The sequence below is a fragment of the Heterodontus francisci genome, chromosome 3 (genome assembly GCF_036365525.1).
Source record: "Heterodontus francisci isolate sHetFra1 chromosome 3, sHetFra1.hap1, whole genome shotgun sequence".
In the NCBI taxonomy this organism is placed as follows: domain Eukaryota; kingdom Metazoa; phylum Chordata; class Chondrichthyes; order Heterodontiformes; family Heterodontidae; genus Heterodontus; species Heterodontus francisci.
Genome location: NC_090373.1, coordinates 133,600,123 through 133,617,308, shown reverse-complemented (window position 1 = coordinate 133,617,308; position 17,186 = coordinate 133,600,123).

Genomic DNA, 17,186 nt, shown 5'->3' with positions numbered 1-17,186 from the left:
GTTCATTGTATACATTTAGCTTTATAATGTTCCTGTGAAGCACCCTTGGGACATTTTATTACATTAAAGGTGCTATATAAGTATAGGTTGTTGTTGTTCTTGTTGTTGTTGAGGTGCTGACACTGTGTGGGGCCCTTGCACCGCTGCAAAATTCTCAATTCCTAATTAAACAACCCGTCAACTGTCTCCTTAATGAGCATAATTGCCTGCTCGCTGCTACCAGGCAAGTGGCATCCTCCCCGAGGAGCCGCCTCCATAACAATCACAAGGAGGCGGCTTCATTTTGTGCTGCAACACGAATTTGCTGACTCGCCCGCCCTCTAACCCACCTCTGCCACCATGTCAAAATCCAGCCTGATGTATGGATAAGGGGTTAAGATAAGAAATGAGGTGGGGGCAGTTACATGGAGGTGGTAGTAAATGGTCTTGATGATGGATATGAGGGTGGGTTTGAAGCTCAGCTCTGAGTCGAACAGGATACCAAGGTTCTGCATGATCTGGTTCAAACTGCGTAGGATAGAATGAAGGGAAGAGGGATAGAATTAGTGACAAGGTGACAATGTTTATGGTGGGGGCTGGATATAAAGTCTTTCATCTTCCTGATGTTCAGTTGGAGGAAAATTTGATTCTTCCATAACTTAAAAAGGTGATGAGCAGAAAGCAAAGACATTGCTGGAGATAAGCTGGTTGCATTCAGACTGGTAGGAGTCGAGCCATACAGGAGTAATTTTATGGAGCTGTACAAAGGGTGAGAGCTGGCGGAGGAAAGTTAAATGCTTATTAGCATCAAATGCTGAGGAGAGGTCAAGGAGTGGGTAACAAACATATCACGGTGCAGTCACCTGGCCAGCATAGTCTCGGTTTTGTGAGCAGGACAGTCGGCTGTTGGACAGAGAGACTCAACAGGGAATTTTGAGAAGTGGAGCCACGCTGGGTGATAATGATTTTCACCACCCAGCACTGTTAACCTAGAGGAGGATAACTTGGAGGAGGTTAATCTATTGCTAAACTAGTTAACAAAGATATTAAACCAGAGATGTACAATGACAGAATTGGTGACACAAATACATGTATGGTAAAAATAAATTAATTTATTCAAGACATTTAAGGAAAAACAAGAATAATTGTTTGCGTAGCCTCACTTACTGTATGTGTTATGGGGTCAGCCTTGTGGAATTTTCTGAGCGGACTGTTCCTTTTTGCTCTAATAACTGAAGCTGCCTGAAAAATTTCTGAAAAATTACCAGCATGTGCTTGGGATTTTGGAGTGAAGTAGTTTCGTCCCCGTGTGAGACATCGTTTTGTTCAGCTGAGCACCAGCCCTGTAGAAGCAGGCTTTGCCTTGAGCCCTAGGGGAGGGAGGACAGCTGGAATAACAATGGTTCAACAAAGAAGGCAAAGTGGAATGCTAGGTTCCGAACAACTTGTAGGAGATACTAGAGAGTCTCTCCTATATCTAATCACATTGACATTTTTTTTAATGAATTCAACTGTGTAGGTAAAACAAGTTTAAAATGTATTTGTCTTTGTGAAGAAGCAGTTAATCCCTTTAATTCACTGCATTAATTCTCCTGCCTTGGTTCCTTTTTTTTCAAACTATATTTGAATTTGCGTGGTTGGGAAGAACACTCCAGCATGTGTTTGTACTGATATATGGAAAATGCTGATTAAAGCACAAAGCCCAGCCAAATTCTTTAACACCAGTATAAAGCATGCTATAACATTCTATTCACAAATTAATAGCCATGTCAAAGGACTGCACAAATTCTTGGAATATGCACATGGAAATGACACCATGTAATATTATTCATAGAAGAATGGAATCAAGGCGATAGAATTCCAATGGAGCAGTCACCCTACTAGAAATGTGGTGGGGCAGAAATTCCACCTGCCACTTTAGCCATCCTATGACCAATGTCCACTGTAAAAATTTATTGCTGTGGGCAGCCAGTTTTTTCAATTCGCAGTACCTTTACATTTTTGTGTGTGTTGCGCGAGTACAGTAGTTAACACAGAACAAGGCCTGCCAGGTACCTTCCAGGCTGTTGTATGGCTGCAGAGCCACGCAGCTTAGCGAGAACATTGCCCACAATCCATCCCATACCTCACGGTCATTGGGCACAGAAACCCACGCGTGTATTAGCACAGCAAAGGCACCCAGTGTAAACAGAGGAATATCAGAGCACACCATGATCTATGAAGGGGAATGCAGCAAGCCAGTTGTTCTGAAGGCATAAGGAAACTGTTGGTGCTTCTCTTCCATCCCCATGTTGGCAGCCCCTGAACCAAACGGCAATAGGACCCTTCAATGTATGGGACCATGAGCAACACCAAATGCTAACTACACCTACTTTCTGCATGCGTAAGCATCTTTGGGCCTATGTTTAGCCGAACTGGCTGGATTCCTGGAGTATCCGTTTAAATCCCCTTGATATCCTCTAATCGGCTGTGAGGATAAAAGTGGATGAGCAACTGAAATGCTCGATAAGAATTTCACATTGCTCTGTGAATCATGCAGAAACCCAGATCATCCGGCTCCTACCTGAATTCTACCCTTCGAAGGAGCTGAATATTTGGGCTAATCCTTTTTTTTTGAAAACCTGGAAAAACAACCAGCAGATAACCAGTGTGGGCGACACAGTGGCGCAGTGGTTAGCAGCGCAGTGGTTAGCACCACAGCCTCACAGCTCCAACGACCTGGGTTCGATTCTGGGTACTGCCTGTGCGGAGTTTGCAAGTTCTCCCTGTGACCCAGTTTTCGCCGGGTGCTCAGGTTTCCTCCCACAGCCGAAGACTTGCAGGTTGTTTGGTAAATTGGCCATAATAAATTGCCCCTAATATAGATAGGTGGTAGGGGAATTGTGGGGATGTGAGAGGGTAATGGGATTAATGTAGGATTAGTGTAAATGGGTGGTTGATGGTCAGCACAGACTTGGTGGGCCGAAGGGCCTGTTTCTTGGATCTGTTTTTTGTAAATTGGCTTTTTCTTTCCCTCAAGCATCAGATTGATTGTAGGAACCTTTGTACACATGTGCACTCTTCCTTCATAAAATGCATAGAACCAATGTAAATGATCATCCACTGTGCAATTATGGAAATAACCTGCAAACCCCATTTGCAGTGGGAGGATTCTGATACCACACACATAGCACTTCAAAAAGTATAGACATGAAAAATGCCATGTAAGCTTATTTAACAAGGCTTGGCATGCAGACAGAATGATAAAGACATAAAAGTGCCACTTGGAGTGCTGAAGCCTTTACTAATATATTCATAAATGTGCTCTAATATAAACCAGACAACTTGCAAACTTCATGGGATAGGCCAGAGAAGCAGGCTGGTCCTCCAAAGACTTACAGCTAGGCAGTCTAATTTTATGCTTAACATAGCCCCCCAACAAAGGGCCTTTAAAGAGATGAAACCTCCATCCACTCCTTACAAGAGGACTTATATCAGGGGTGAGGACATGAGCAAAGGGTTTTTTTGGGGGGCTGATTTTCAGTGTTTTGGCCCTAACATGCCCATGAGACCTGGTAGTGAAGCTAAATTTGCTCGCAGTTTGGAACAGACAGTTGGCCAAGATGCATCTATACTGACTCAGGTGCCTGCTAACCCTGTGCTAATCTGTGAAAAGGAGATATAGTTGGTTTTCAAGCCCATGGTCACTTAGATCACAGAATAATTACAGATGAGGAAAGACATTTGGTCGATCAAAGATGAAAATACACTGTAACATCCAATTATTTCTGAAATGAATCCAAGATTTGGACCTCCACTACTCTAGCTGAAACTCCATTCCATGTGTTGACCACCCAATGTGAAACTGATCAGATTTGCTGACTATTTTGCATAGTTACATAATTTTACATATTAGTTACAGCACAGAAACAGACCATTCGGCCCAACAGGTCCATGCCAGTTTATATCCTCTACACGAGCCTCCTCTCATCTGTCTTCATCTAACCCCAGCAACGTATCCTTCTCCCTCTTGTGTTTATGTAGCTTCCTCTTAAATGCATCTATGTTGGTCTCCTGAACTACTCTTTGTAGCGAGTTCCACATTCTAATCACGCTCTGTGTAAAGAGGTTTCTCCTGAACTCCCTATTGGATTTATTGATGACTATCTTATATTCGTGGCTCCCCCCACCCCCACCAGTTCTAGTCACCCTGTGAGTAGAAACATCTTCTCTACATCTACCCTATCAAACCCTTTCCTAAATTTAGAAACCTGGATCAGGTCACCCCTCAGTCTTCTCTTTTCTAGAGAAAATAGCCTCAGCCTGTTCAAACTTTCCTGACTGGTATAACCTCTCAGTTCTAATATGATCCTAATAAATGCGTTTTGCACCTTCTCCAGTGCCTCTATATCCTTTTTATACTATGAAGACCAGAAGTCCATTACTCCAAGTGGGGACTAACCAAGATTCTATAAAAGTTTAAAATAACCTCTCTACATTTCAATTCAGTTCCATTAGAAATGGACCCCAGTGCTTTGTTTGCTTTATTTATGGTCTGATTAACCTCTATAGTGATGTGTGACTCTGTACCCTCAGATTCTTCTGTTCCTGTACCCTATTTAGACACTTACTTTATAAAGAGTATTTCTAGGCATGGGCTCAGGTAGCTCAGGATAGATGGCTAGTGTGTGGTTCTGAGCAGTGTTGAGAGCCCTGGCTCAGTTCCTGTTTTGAGCTGTGGAAGTCAATAGGAAGCCACCTCCTATACCCTCTTTCCAAGTCTTGCTCATCTTTCCTGCATGGATGAAAAGAGCAGATCACCTGCCTGTGAGCCAAACACTGGCATAGTATTTACAGTCATTATGGCACAGAAGGAGTCCATGACAGACATATGTATTCTTTCATCTCACACTTCCTGATATTGAACTTCATTTGTCAATTACAGGCCCATTCTGCAAGTTTATTAATGTCTTTATTTTTATCACAGTCCTCCTCTGTACGATACAATCCTCCCAATTTGGTGTCATCTGCAAATTCTGAAATCACATTTTCGATTTGTTAGCACAGAACGCAATGCAAAGTAAAAACAAGCAATATAAAGCAACAGCCAATCCAATTCTAACAATTTTTTGCTCAGTTTATTTGATTAAAATTCTCTGCTCTGTGTGAAGAACTCCTTGATTTCAGTATTAAAATTGTCTTTTACTCATTGGAAACTGTATACCCTTGTCCTATTCTGCTGCTTAAATTAAAGGGGCCTTTTGGTGAGATCTGTGGCTCAGTTAGTAGTACTCTTGCCTCTGAGTCACAAGGTTCTGGATTCAAGTTCTACTTCATGGCTTGTACATTAAAGTAAAGACCGATATGTCAATATCAAGGGAGGTCAGAGGTACTGCCTTTTGGATGAGACATTATACCGAGGCCCCCTCTGCTTGCTCGGGTGGATATAAAAGATCTCATGGCATTATTTTGAAGAAGAGCAGGGGAGTTATCCCCAGTGTCCTGGCCAATATTTATCCCTCAATCAACATCACAAAAACATATTATCTGGTCATTATCATATTGCTGTTTTTGAGAGTTTACTGTGAACATACTGGCTGCTGTATTTCCTGCATTACAGCAGTGACCATGCTTCAAAAAGTACTACAAAGTAAAGCACTTTGAGACATCCTGTGGTTGTGAAAGACACTATATAAATGTAAGTCTTTCTTTTTTTCTGGATATACATTTTCCATAAAATTTACAATCTCATATCTCTCTGAAAAATCACCTCTTGTGCATCCTTTTCCAGAATTAAAAAGCTCAAATCTCTCCAGTCTTTCCTTATAACTCAGATATTTTACATTAGGATCAGCCTGAAAGCTCTTCTCTACCATTTAGTATCTTCCTTGTTTCTCAGTGACCAGAACTGGATGCACTGTACAGCTTAAGCTCAATCTCATCTGACTTATTTTCTATTGTTTTAGCCATGTAGATCAACATTCTTTCGGTTTTGTCGATTGCTGCTCTGCATTGGTTAGGCATGTTAAGTATTCCGTCTTCTAGTTCTCTGTCAGCCTCATCTTTAGTTATTTCAACACCATTAATGGAGAACATGTGTCACCCATTTTTCCTTCCTAAGTTCAGCACTTGACATTTATCTGCACTAAATGTTATTGACCATTTTCCTTCCCACATATATATCTATCTATAATTTCTGAGCTGCCTCCTAAGATTGCATTGCCTATCATCAGCAAAGTTTGGACTGAGGTTTTGAATCCAAGTCATTCAAACACATTGAGCCCTGAGCTACCCGACTCAGTATCCCTCCTCCCTCCCTGACTAACCTACCACCTGACATAATTCCTCCAATAAGTGCCAATTCTTTTCTGCCCTTGACAGAATTCTTATCTATACTTAGGATTTAAGAACACAATAAATAAGAGCATAGAATATAGGAGCAGGAGTAGGCCAGATGGCCTGTTCAGCCTGCTCCATCTTTCAATAAGATCATGGCATCATGACATCAACTCCACTTTCCTGGCCTATTCCCAAATCCTGTGATTCCCTTAATTCACAAAAATCTATCGCTCTCAGTCTTAAATATACTAATTGACTGAGCTTCCAAAGCCCTCTCTGGATTAGACGCTGTGAGTGAATGGTCAATCCATTATCCTGAGACTATGATCCCTAATTCTAGATTCCCCAAACTGGGAAACAGCCTCTTAACATGTATCCTAACAAGCCCTCTAAGAATTCTATACATTTCAATGAGAGCACCTCTCATTCTTCTACACTCTAGAGAATATAATCCTATTCTACTTAATCTCTTCATTGAACAACACTTTCATCCTAGAAATCAATCTACTGAGCTTTCAATGCAACCCTTCTAAGGCAAATATATCCTTCCTTCGGTAAGGAGACCAAGACTGTTCACAGTACTATAGGTGTGGTCTCACCAAAGCCGTATATAATTGCAGCAAGACTTCCTACGTCATCTACTCCAACCCCTTTGCAATAAAGGCTAACATACCATTTGCCTTCCTAATAACTTGCTGTATCTGCATGTTAACTTTCAAGTACACAGACCCCAAATACCTTTGAGTACCAACATTAACTGGACCCTCACCTTCTAAAAAAATTATACTTTTCCACTTTTCTGACCAATGTGTATAATTTGCACTTTCCCACATTAAACTCCATCTGTCACCTTCTCGCCCAATCACTTATCTGGTCTATATCTCTTTGCAGCCACTTTACATCCTCCTCACAGCTTACTTTTCCACTTCCGCCCTAGTACTTTGAGCTTGACTAATAGCCTATCAATTTGGAACTTTGTCAAATTTCATTTAGAGTTCTAGGTGCAGCACATTGTAGGGTTTCCACAGTCCACTTGGGTCATCACTTCCTCAAAAAATGTCTGGGAGGATGTTCCCTTTTTGAAGGAATGCTGACTGTTGTTTACCAGATTCGTGCATCAGAACAACAGTAGGATCCAGAGGAAACTGTTATGACTATGCTTCAAATTAACAACATGCTTCTAACTGTTCTGCAGATGTAACAAGCATTGACAGTGACGTAACTGCATTTCATTTAGCTATCATGATCCAGTAATTGAGCTGCAGTCTGCAATATATTTCCAAATATGCTTCCCACTGGCGACTTCTTGCTTCTCTTTATTTTGCTTAACAGAGAGCAGCCACAGCTAACTGTAACAAAGAAAGATTACAATATTACAAGATAAATAGAGTTGGGTGAGATCATTTGGCCCATTTTCATTGACCTGCTCGTAAAAATAAATTTGCAATCCCGCACCAGATCATCTGATTACATTTTTACAAGTCTGTCTTAGATATTTTCTCTGGTACTCACTCCCATTAAATAGTTCAAACATCTTGCATTCAGGAGAGTGCTGGAATCACCTAATATCTAATTATACAATAGCTTAATCCAAAGGTGTAACAATGAGACACCTTTGTGATCTGAACTTGAAATAATGGGGGAGATTTTAAAGCCTCCTGCTGGGCAGAAATGGGGTGACAGTACTCCAAGAATTGTAGGGCAGAACTTCTTTTAAATTCTTACATGGGACGTGAGCATCACTGGCAAAGCCAGCATTTGTTGCCCATCCTTAATTGCCCTTGATGAACCACCTTCTTGAACCACTGCAATCCATCTGGTGTAGATACATCAACGGTGCTGTTCGGGAGGGAGTTCCAGGATTTTGACTCAGCGACAGTGAAGGAACAGCGATATAGTTCCAAGTCAGGATGGTGTGTGACATGGAGGGGAACTTGCAGGTGGTGGGGTGCTCTTTTGCGGCTGCTGCCCTTGTCCTTCTAGGTGTTAGAGATCGCAGATTTGGAAGGTGCTGTTGAAGGAGCCTTGGCGAGTTGCTGCAGTGCATCCTGTAGATGGTACTTAGTGCTCCATTCCTTCTTTCGCTGTGGCTGTAACTATTTTGTCAGACTATTTTGACAGAATGGTTGACTGCCTGAAGGAAGTGCATAGCTATTTTAGGCATTTAAATCGGGTTATTATGATGTTAACGAGACCCCAGTACAATTTTAGGACTCAATAAAGCGGAGTCTACATGTTCCACCCAGTATCAGTTGGCAGTCCAGCTGAAGAGGAGCCAAAGGTAAGTATTTATTTATTTTTGTGGCGACAGGAAGACTCCATAAAACTAAGCTGGTCCGCTGATGGATTGGGTCCCTCCACCCGACCCACCTTCTTGCGAGCCTGGAGGCTACCCAGGCTGCCTGATGTTGGGGTGCCCAGGAGAGAGCAGGCTGCCCCAACTTACAGCCGAGAATGGTCCTGAACTTCCATCAATATAATTGGGAGGCCAGTTGATATGCTCCACTATATTGTCACCTGAAAGCTGCACAGAGGGAAAATCTTCACCAATATGTTTCACATATGCCCTCTTGCACTTCTCTAATCTTTTCAAAAGTAGACAGAAACTATTGGCGAGGCTGGATAAAAATGACAAGCTGCTTTATTTCACAGACAACAAGTGAACATACAGTGTCAAAACAATTCCATTTATTCAACTCAATTCCACTTCTCTCCCCTAAACACAGGAAAAAAATAAATCACCCACTCTGCCCCTTTTTATGCTGGATTACTTTGATTGATTTGGCATCACCTTTCTTTCTAGGCAACTTCTAACTAAATATTGACTCTGCATTCTTGCTTCCAGCTCTAGGACCTCGGTTTGCTAATGCTGGTCAACATGCTCCTGGAGATTTGATCACATGACATTTGATCATGTGATGTTTGATCATGTGACATTTGCTCACATTATGTATTTACCCTCGCTGAGTGTCTCTGTATCACTACAGGCCGAATAAAATGTTTCAGTCAATTTGTTTTGTAGAATACAAGGTTTCGGTGAGATGAATTACAGCATATTTTATAAATCAAAGCAAACTTGGTAAAACCATTTCCTGATCTGTTCTTGGATTATTGCTGAACTTTTTTTATCTAACAAGCAGAGCTTTCCACTGTTCCAAATCCTTTTACACTCACAATCCCTGTGTTTCTCCCACATTTCTTTCACATTCCCTATTTTCTCTTCACATTACTTTCCTAATTTCTCATTACTGCTGCCCTTTGCCTTTGTCCGTGATACAAGTTTACACCTCATCAGGCAGTTTGCAGTCTTGAATCTTCACTTGTTCTCAAGCTCACTGATAGTAATAATCAGCCCTTATACAATGACATCATTTTAAGGCTGACCTAACACTGGCTCTGTCCAATTTCCTTATCTCTAGGTCTCTCTCAATTTCCCTTATATCATTCTGCTGAGCATACTTCAGCACTTTTCATCAGGCCTGGAACTCTCTGTCCATGAAAGTACCTTGCCCCTACAACAACAACAATAACTTGCATTTATATAGCACCTTAATGTAGTAAAATGTTCCAAGGTGCTTCACAGGAGCGTTATCAGACAGACTTTGACACCGAGCCACATTAAGAGATATTGGAACAGATGACCAAAAGCTTGGTCAAAGAGGTAACAGAAAATTTCCACCTCTCTACTTCTCTTTCCTCCTTTAAGATGTTCCTTAAAACCAACCCCTTTGAACAAGCTTTTGGTCATCTAACATCTCCTTATGTGGCTCGGGATCAAATTTTGTTTGGTAATGCTCCTGTGAAGCACTTTGGGACTTTTTACTACATTGACGATGCAATATAAATACAAGTTGTTGTTGTATCATAAGAACATATTAAGAGTTCATCTGCCAAACTAACTCCTAACCTATGTTGATTAGATACTGCTGCAAGCAACCAGATGAGCCACAGAAGACTTCAACATCCCGACTTCCACTGTCACAACAGCCATTCAAGGTATCAGAAATTCTGAATTGTCGCATGGGATTACTGCACTGTCAGACTATTATGCTTTTTGTAATAGAAAGGCAAAGATTGTAAACAAGTAATTGAAAAAATCCCTGGTTCTTTGTGATATAGAGAATGGGTTACATTGTCTATTGAAATGTTTTGTCAGCTGGGATTGCAAAAAACAGAGAAGCATGCCTGTTCTTGTAGTTTCACAATAAGATCAGAAAACCCTCTTCCACAAACCAAGCAGGGAAGACTTAAGTGGAAGTACTTAACATTCAAAAAGTCAAAACATGACTTGTATCATCTCTATGACTGACCATGTTACTGTTTAAGGTGATAGTCCTAGGTGCCAACAGAAATTCCTGGCTGAAATTGTCCCTGACGAGACCAGAAAGCTAACAATAAATGGATGATACAGCCTCCTCGCACCCTGGCTCCAGAGGAAGTGACTAGAAAGCTATTAACTTCCCCTTGCCTTCTCAAGCAATGATTCAGAAAATTCTTCTTGCTTCCTCTCCAATATCTCAGCTCCTCTGAACCCCCATGTTTCTTGTTGACCTCATTCTCTGCGGGTGGAATTAACCCATAGTACATCTGAGATTGGGAAACTTGACACTACATTAAAACCATTAAGGTGGTGATTGGATGCCATACTTTTGCTTTCTCCTCTGCTGAAAGGTCCAGAGTAAATCAAATCTGGAAAGGAGTTTTGAAACTAACAAGAGCAGAACTGTGGGGCCAGCATAAAGGATTCTGACTGGAAAGCAAGCAATGAGCCATGATACAAATCAGAAGTGAACTAAACTGTTAACAGAAACAGGACACCCTTCTAATACACTAGAGATAAATATTCTGAGCAAGCAGGTGACAACTGGAAACCCCTAAGGATAAATTCTGGAGTGAGAATTAGGGATTGCACATGGAGCAGGTCACTTGCAGAGAACACAAGAGCAATGAAAAAGTTCTCAGGATGGTGGAGGAGTGGAAGAACTTAACAGAAAGTCAAAACATGACTTGCAGCATCATTATGACTGACTAAGTTATTGTCTAAACTGATAGCCCGAGGTGCCAACACAAATTCCTGGCTGAATATCATCAAGAAAAGGCAACAAGGTTGGATTGGGTATGATTAGATTAGATTAGAGATACAGCACTGAAACAGGCCCTTCGGCCCACCGAGTCTATGCTGAACATCAACCACCCATTTATACTAATTCTACACTAATCCCATATTCCTACCAAACATCCCCACCTGTCCCTATATTTCCCTACCACCTACCTATACTAGTGACAATTTATAATGGCCAATTTACCTACCAACCTAAGGTATATTCTAAGGCATGAGAACTTGATGAAGGAGATGATGGAAGGAAGATTAGAGTGATGTAGACCAAGAGGGTGAAAGAGAATGATGATGTTAGACAACTTAAAATTGGAAAAGGGAGGCTGCTAACAGCAATTGAATCGGAAAGCACAAGACCGCAAGGCGAGGAGAAATAAGCAGAGGACCTGCCCTTAAGAAGATCACTATAATAACATATGCAAGTCCCTGAAATATGCTCCAGCAGTGCCAAGTGTAATATTATCCTCTAAACTCAACAATAAGATAATGAAAGGTTACTGACCCGAAACATTAACACTGTTTCTCACCCTCCACAGATGCTGCCAGACCTGCTGAGTATTTCCAGCAGTTTCTGTTTTTATTTCAGCATCTGCAGTATTTTGTTTTTGAAGGCTGCACTGCCTGCCTCCAGCTTGAGCGCCACTCACTGAATCAAGTTACATGGGAGGACATAACCCAATGAACGCTGCCTTATTTTAATGTCTTTAATATAGATAAATGTCCTATGGTGGTTCATAAGGCATCATCAAAAAATTGGAACTTGAACTTAGAGGCAGCTATGATGACCACATGCTTGGCGAAAGAAGTAAGTTTTAAAGATGGCCTTAAAGGAGTAGATGGAAAGACATCAGGAAGGGAATTAACATATCAAGTAACAGAGGAGCAGCACTCAACAAGGCAAACAAAACTATATTGTCAAATCAATAGATCCCAATTTGGGTATACAAGTACAGTAGCATAGTGGTTATGCTCCTAGACTAATAATCTAGAGATAGGAGTCCAAATCTCACAATGAAATAAAAGTAAATTGGGAAAAAAAGCTGGTATTGGTAATGGTAACCATGAAAGTATTGGATTGTTGTTTAAAAACATAGAAAATAGGAGCAGGTGTAGGCCATTCGGCCCTTCGAGCCTGCTCCGCCATTCATTATGATCATGGCTGATCATCCAACTCAGTAGCCTGTTCCAGTTTTCACCCGATACCCTTTGATCCCGTTAGACCCAAGAGCTATATCTAACTCCTTCTTGAAAACATACAATGTTCTGGCCTCAACTGCTTTCTGTGGTAGCAAATTCCACAGGCTCACCACTCTCTGGGTGAATAAATTACTCCTCATCTCAGTCCTGAAAGGTTTACCCTGTATCCTTAGACTATGATCCCTGGTTCTGGACTCCCCCACCATTGGGAACATCCTTCCTGCATCTACCCTGTCAAGTACTGTTAGAACTTTATACGTAAAGGACGTTAGTGAACCAGATGGGTTTTTACAACAATCAACAATGGTTTCATGGTCACCATTAGACTAGCTTTTAATTCCAGATTTATTGATTGAATTCAAATTTCAACATCTGCCGTGGTGGGATTCAAACCATGTCCCCAGGGCATTATCCTGGGCTTTGGATTACTTGTCCAGTGACATGACCACTGCGCCACTGCCTCTCCCTTCTAAAAAAAACCCATCTGGTCTACTAATTTCCTTTAGGGGAAAGAAATCTGCCATCCTTGTCTGGCCTATATGTGATGCTGCAGCAATATGGTTGACTCTGAAATGGCCTAGCAAGCCATTCAGTTATATTCAAGAAAATGGCTCACTACTACCTTCTCAAGGTCAATTAGGAATGGGTAATAAAGATTGGTCTCACCAGTGGCATCGACATCCTAGGAATGAATGAATGAAAAAGAATCAGAAATGTTGTACTGAAATTTTATAGTACCCTCATCAGACCGTCCTAGGAATGTACATAGAAAAACCAAAGATTAACCCCCAATGTGTAAGGACTATGAAGGAAGGTCTTTACTCCTGAAAAAAGTTGACACAGAATGCATCATATTGAAGTGGTCAAGATCTTAAATGATGTACAGTAAATCTGGAGCATACTTCAATATACACCTTGACAATAGGAAAAAGAAGCATAAGTTTAAACTGATGAAAGTTGAATTTAAAGCTAATGCCTTTATATCTAGGGGATCAGAAAACAAGGGGGTAAATGTTATGCTACAGTTATACAAAGTCCTGTTTAGCCCACACCTGGAGTATTGTGTTCAGTCCTGGGCGCCCACCTTCAGAAGTATATATTGGCCTTGGAGGAGGTGCAGCGTAGATTTATTAGAATGACACATGGACTCCACGTGTTAAGTTATGAAGAGAGATTACACAAACTAGTGCTGTATTCCCTGAATCTTAGAAGGGGAAGGGGAGATTTGATCAAAATTTTCAAAGTATTAAGTGGAACTGATAGAATAGATATAGAGAAACTATTTCTTCTGGTCAGGGAATCTGGGACTAGTTCAGGGGAACTTCCTTGACCCGTATGCTCTCAGTTCAATTAGGAAGGGGGCATTGCTGGATCTGGTGCTGGGAAATGAGGTGAGCCAAGTGGACCAAGCATCTGTGGGGGAACATTTGGGCAAGAGTGACCATCGTATCATAAGGTTTAGATTAGTAATGGACAAGAGCAAGGAAAAATCTAAATTGGAAGAGGGCTAACTTCAATGGGATGAGAAGGAATCTAGCTAAGGTAAATAGAATCAAAGACTGACAGAAAAAACTGTAATGGAACAATGAGTGATTTTTAATGAGGAGGTATTTCAGGGACAGGCTAGGTACATTCCAACAAGAGTCAAAGGTAGGGGAACCAAAGTTCCTTGGATGACGAGGGAGATAGAGAATATGATGAAACAAAAAAAAGAGGGTGTATGATGCATGTCAAGTGAATTCTTCAAGCAAGAATCAGGCTACATACAATAAGTTGAGAGGAGAAGTGAAGAGGAAAATAAGACAGGCAAAGAGAGAATATGGGAATAGAATGGCTGTCAACATAAAAGGGAACCCAAAAATCTTCCACTGGCATGTAAATAGTAAGTGGGTAGTAAGAGGCAGGGTGGAGCCTATTAGGGACAAAGAGGGTAATATATGCTTAGAGATGGAGGGCAAGGATAGAATTCTTAATGAATACTTTGTATTGATGTTTACAAAAGAAGAGGATCCCGACAGAATATCGATGCAAGCGGAGATGGTAGATGTAATGGATGGGATGAAAATTGATAGGCAGGATGTACTGGAAAGGATAGCTGTGATTAGAGTGGATAAATCGCCTGGTCTCGATGGCTTGCATCCCAGGTTGCTCAAGGAAGTGGGAGTGGAGATAACAGAAGGGCTTGTGGTAATCTTCCAATCTTCCCTAGATATGGGGGAGATGCCAGAGGATTTGAAAGTCACATATGTGACACCTTGTTCAAGAAAGGGTGTAACACATTCCTAGTAGTTACAGGCCAGTCAGTTTAAACATCAGTGGTGGGTAAGGTTTTAGAAACAATAATTAATGAAAGAATTAACAGGTATTTGGAGAACTTTGAGGTAATTAAGGAGAGCCAGCATGGATTTGTAAAAGGTAAAAAGCTACAACACCGGCATCTAACTGAAAATGTTGAAAATTGCCCAGGTATAACTTGTACACAAAAAGCAGGACAAATCCAATCAAGCCAATTACCACCCATCTGTCTACCCTTGATCATCAGAAAAGTGATAGAAGGCATTGTTTACAGTACTATCAAGCAGCACTTACACTGCAACAACCTGCTCACTGATGCTCAGTTTGGGTTCTGCAAGGGCCACTTGGCTCCAGACCTCTTTATAGCCTTGCTCCAAATATGGACAAAAGAGCTGAACTCCAGTAATGAGGTGAGAATGACTGCCCTTGACATCAAAGCAACATTTGACTGAGTATGGCATCAAGGAACCCTAGAAAAACTGGAGTCAATGCGAATCAGGAAGATTACTCTCTGCTGGTTGATGTCATACTTAACGCAAAGGAAGATGGTTGTGGTTGTTGGAGGTCAATCATCTCGGTCGCAGGATATCGCTGCAGGAGTTCTTCAGGGTAGTGCCCTAGGTCCAACCATCTTCAGCTGCTTCATCAATGACCTTCCCTCCATCATAAGGACAGAAGTGGAGATGTTCACTGATGATTGCACAGTGTTCAGTACTTTGTGCGCAATGACTCAGATACTGAAGCAGTCCGTGTTCACATGCAGCAAGACCTGGACAACATCCTGGTCTGATAAGTGGCAAGTAGCATTCGTGCCACAGTCAGGCAATGACCATCTCCAATAAGAAAGAATCTAACCATCTCCCTTGACGTTCAATGGCATTACCATCACTGAATCCCCTACCATCAACATCCTGGGGGTTACCATTGACCAGAAATTTAACTGGACCTGATATATAAATACTGTGGCTATAAGAGCAGTTCACAGCCTGGTAATTCTGCAGTGAGTAACTCACCTCCTGACTTCCCAATGTCTGTCCTCCATCTACAAGGCACAAGTCAGGAGTTTGATGGAATACTCTCCACTTGCCTGGATGGATGCATTCAAGAAGCTCAACACCATCCAGGACAAAGCAGCCCACTTGATTGGCATCTCATCCACTACCTTCAACATTCACTCCCTCCACCATCGGCACACAGTGGCAGAAGTGTATACCATCTACAAGATGCACTGCAGCAACTCACCAAGCCTCCTTCGACAGCACCTTCCAAACCTGAGACCTCTACCACCTAGAAGGACAAGGGCAGCCGATGCAAGGGAATACCACCAGTGCAAGTTCCCATCCAAGTCACACACCATCCTGACTTGGACCTATATTGCATTATTTCGCTGTCGCTGGGTCAAAAACCTGGAACTCCCCTACCCAATAGCACTGTGGGTGTACCTGCACCAGACGGACTGCAGTGGTTCAAGAAGGCCGCTCACTACCACCCACTAAAGGGCAATTAGGGATGGGCAACAATGCTGGCCTTGCCAGTGACACTCACGTCCCATGAAAGAATAAAAAAAATTGTGTTTGATTAATTTAATAGAATTTTTTGATGAAATAACAGAGAAGGTTGATGAAGGGAATGTGGTGGATGTTGTCTATATGGATTTTAAGAAAGCATTTGACAAAGTACCACATAAAAGGCTGGTTAACCAAATTGAGGCTCATGGAATAGGATGGTTTGTGTCAGTTTGGATAGAAAATTGGTTTAAGGGCTGAAAACAGCAAGTTGTGGTAAATGGTTGTTTTTCAGACTGGAGGATGGTAGACAGTGGTGTTCCCCAAGGGTCAGTGCTCGGAGCACTGCTTTTTTTGCTGTAAATAAATGACTTGTATCTTCGAATACAGAATAAAATTTCAAACTTTGCCAATTATACCCAACTTGGAGGTGTGGCAAACAGTGAGGATGATACCAATCAACTGCAACAGGACATACATAGGCTAGCAGAATGGGCAGAGAATTGGCAGATGGAATTTAATACAAAGAAGTTTAGAGATACAGCACTGAAACAGGCCCTTCAGCCCACCGAGTCTGTGCCAAACATCAACCACCCATTTATACTAATCCTACACTAATCCCATATTCCTACCACATCCCCACCTGTCCCTACCACATACCTATACTGGGGGCAATTTCTAATGGCCAATTAACCTATCAATCTGCAAGTCTTTGGCATGTGGGAGGAAACCGGAGCACCCGGAGGAAACCCACGCAGACACAGGGAGAACTTGCA